Source organism: Rhipicephalus sanguineus, chromosome 11 (assembly GCF_013339695.2).
Source record: "Rhipicephalus sanguineus isolate Rsan-2018 chromosome 11, BIME_Rsan_1.4, whole genome shotgun sequence".
In the NCBI taxonomy this organism is placed as follows: Eukaryota; Metazoa; Arthropoda; class Arachnida; order Ixodida; family Ixodidae; genus Rhipicephalus; species Rhipicephalus sanguineus.
The window spans coordinates 36,010,146-36,014,355 of NC_051186.1; positions in this window are offsets into that span (position 1 = coordinate 36,010,146).

The following is a 4,210-nucleotide window of genomic DNA, read 5'->3' on the forward strand; positions in this document are numbered from 1 at the left end:
GAATCTACGTACATACTGCTGTGTATATACCTAATTTAGTTGTTACATATCCAAAACGGCAACGTTTACAGCCCAAGATGGCGGAACTGAAACGCATCCGTCAAATAGTCTTACCGTTGCAAGTCTCCGGAGAGATCTGCCGAAGTCAGCTCTACAGCTTGAACAGTGCTGCACACATTTAAGGAGACAGACTATACAGAGCCGCGGCCTTTCGAGATCCCCGTGCGGTGCAAACACGCGCTCGCACGCTTCCCTTTGTAGTCTGCCGGCCGGTCTGGTCTTTCTTTGCTCAGTTCCCGCTGGCGCGGCTTTTTTGTTCTTTTCATCGTAAAGTTATACGGCCCTACAGCGAAGATATTATATCAGCGCTTGCCCGCAGCTTGCGTTGTGCCATTGTTTGCTCTGATGGTGCGGGAGCTTATCGTTAATGGGCGGCGGTTCGCATTCTGCATATGGCTTTCTGTGCCGTAATAAAAGCCCGTAGCCGGTTTTTCAACAGTCAGGACTTTGCATCGTCAGAGACAAGACCCGTATGTCACGCGTGTAATCTGGAATGCCTGTTGCGTTGGTGCGTTTGCAATGCACGGTAATTTCTCATCGGGATGGCTGCAGTCTTTGTTTCCTTAATACTGCTTTATCTTTGACCTTCATTTTCTGCACTAACAAAGAATCAATGCTGTCAATGAAGATCAATCAATCAATCAATCAACTTTTATTTCTCATGAAGAAATATGGGGGTGACGGAAAAAAACCCGCAGTACTGCGGCTTGACAAAGCTCCGGCCTTCTAAAGAAGAATTCACACGGAAACTTATGCATTTGACTAAGACGACTCGAAGGCGGAAGCCATGCATCTTCTTCATCTCAGTGTATTGATCACCCCCACTCCAGAAGGTTTTCTGCACCCAACGTCATTTTGCATTGCCTCCGGGATCGGAGGCACTGGAAGGATTCTGAACCTCACGTGGGTTTGCAGCGCCTCCTGGATCGGGCACCTGTGACCGAGCGGCGATGCCTTGTGATGACGGCATCACGTGACGTCACTGTGTGCGACGTCATCATGACGTCACAAATTTTTTAGACATGTGACGTCATATGGTGACGTCATTACATGCTTTTTGACATCACTCGTGTTGACGCCGACGGTCACTTTTCGCGTCTTCCGGCTTAAATTTATTGATGTAAGCTGATATCGTTGTAGACGATGAAATGACACCAGCCACAGATTTTAAATTGACCCGACTTTACTGGACCCGCACGGTTAATCTGAAATTATGGCTGGTGCCATTTCAGCATATGGAAATCCTTCACCCTGCCAGACGTGTCTCTGTCAAAGATGTTCGCATTTAAGTCTTCGCAAAGGGATTTCGTGTTTCACTTCCTTTCGGATAATGTGGCAACGGCCCCGCAGCGCACCGCTCGTCGCGATGACGCATATTCATGATGTGGCGAATATCCGCTTCCGTGGCGCGCGGGTCCGGAATTTCCAAACAGGCGCACGACTGTTGCTTCCTACGTGCGTCCGCAGAAATTGCGGCTGCGAACGGCAATCGAACCGGCGACCACCGTATCGGAGTAGCCCTGCAGGACTGTAGACGATCGTGCACGAGCAGTGCCGATTGTTCTTGTTGGTGTTGTTGGTGCAACAGTGCAAAACAAAAACAGTGCACATTGACTCAATGACGATACCGAAGACGACAACGCAAGGCCGAGTTGTCGTCTTTGCCATCGTACTCGTTTTGTTGCGCAACGTTCTCGTCTTGCACCGTAGACGACGTCAGTGACATAGCCCCCGTTAGAAGGGCCCCTGAACCACTCCGAGTTCAAAGACGAGACAGTGATTTCTCTCTTGCCTTCAGTACCCTTCCTACAGGTGCTATCTCCTCCTCGCCACTTATTTCTTCACAAAACAAGTGGACAATGTCAGCACTAAGCGTTCAGTCTATCAGGATTTCGCGCTTTTCGGCTACACGCTGTTATAACGAAGCACACACGCACACACGCACAATAACGAAGCGAAATAAGTTGATCACGCACAATAGTCGTGCGAGACAAGGCAGAACTGGCGTGCGACTGCATGGCAGAACATGGTAGGAGACAATTCACAACTGATATGTCCCTCGTATATGGACCAATAGAGAGCTTATTTCCTCATGACGTCACGTGAACAGACTGCCATGGCGTCAAAGAATTGCACCGAAAGGACGGGAAACGCCGGTAAAGAATAATGCGCTCGTTAATTCTTTGTATTTTCAGAGGTTGTTTAGGGTCACTTTAATAAGTTTCCATTGGATAGCAGCTACAAGTGGATTTCATACAAAGCCGCTTGAATACTACCACCTATTTTCGTTTTGTCATGTATACACGAAAAACGGAAATGAAATAGAATGATTGATTGTGAAGCAAACAATCAATTCAAATCAATCGATCAACTTTACTAATTCAAGATAGCAAGTCCATGCGTAATGTTTCAACCGATAACTGTCCAGATATAAGACGAACTGCATGTACAGGTCCCAAAAACGAAATAAAAAACTTAAAGAAAACAAAAATAAGCATTTCATATAAATATACATAGAGAATGACTCATTCATTCATTCATTCATTCATGCATTCATTCATAGTACAATTGTTCAGTGGCCGTAAACACACAAGTACTAAAAAATTCAATTGTTGTTGTTGAGGTCTTCCCGTCCCAAAACCACGACATGATTATGAGGGACGCCGTATAGCGGAGGGCTCCGGAAATTTCGACCATGTGGGTTCTTTGACGTGCATCTAAGTAAACGAGTGTTTTTTTTGCATTTCGCCCACATTGAAACGCGGCCGCCGTGGCTGGGAGTCGAACCCGCGCCATCGCACTTAGCGAACTGACATCTTCTGTACCGTTAATTGTTGGTTAAATTACGGTGTATTAATTTTTCTGCCAAAACCCAGGAGTGTGTCTACGCGTACCGTTAGAGCCTTTCTATTCGCGACTGCCTGGAAGCTGCACCTTTCCGCGCCGAACCGCGTAGAAGGGAAAAAAAAATAATAAAAAATAACGAAATTAACAATCTCACAAAACGAGGCCATCGGCTTCAGGATGTGCGCAGCGGGCCAATCTCGATCGCTACGCGCAGGTTCTTCGGTTCCTCCTTCCTCAACCGAGCAGCAACGTATAAGCTGCACACTTACCTTTATATGGAGGTCGTTTCACGGTTCAGAACGCGCGGTGAGCCAGTGAGGGTTGCTTCGGTTTCTTTTGTCTTTTCATACCGCGTGAAGGAAAACCAGAGGAGGTTATACGGCGGGGCAAAAAAAAAAAAAAAAAGCGTCGGCTTCGACAAGCGAGTTATGATCTGATATACGGTATAACAGCCGAGGTGTAAGTAATCGTCAGCACGCAGTTAATGCCGGAATTAATCGAAACGTTCACACGTGCTGATCAACAGGATTCGACTGGCCATACCTCTTTACCTGACTCCTTCCTGAACAGCGATTAATACCGCGGATTTTTTTCACGAAGGAAGGGCGGAAAGGAGGCAGAAGCGTAGCTAGAATATTTTTTTTTCAGGTGGGGGAGGGGGGGGTGCACCTCTGAGGGTTTCCGTGCCGCCATATTGGGCTGTTGGAGCTAAGTGAACAGTGCTACGGTAGACGCATACGCATGAAAACGGTTATTCGATGTTTCATGGCCTTGTTAATTTCACATCGCGACATACAAAAATAGTAACACATTCGTTTAACAGGCCAAGATGGCGCCCATGTGTCAGGAGCGTGAGGCGGGGTGACGGGGAAAGGGGGGGGGGGGGGCAGGTTTAAATATTGGTATGCCAACTTAGCCTATTTCCCTTTGCCTATTTCCGCTGTCACACTGCCTAGTAACGTTTTATATTAGGCGTCCACTTCCAGATGCTCCTTGTGATCACATCACTGACTCTTCCAGGCCTTGTCGCACGAGTATTTAATGATTTTAAAACAGCGAGTCGTTGGACGAGTTGGTTTGATAGAGCTCAGTGACTTGACTTCGACAGGCCCGCCTCTTTGCATTGTCCATGGTGAACGTACAAATAAGGATAAATTATAATTCGTTTTATTATTGCAATTGTCAGCCAGGCTGATCGCCGTCGATCATCGTCTGCTCACGATCATCGAGAGCAGACGACACGCACAATACCAGACGACAAGAAGGAATATGAAACTCAAACGGAGTCGCTTCAACGAACAGT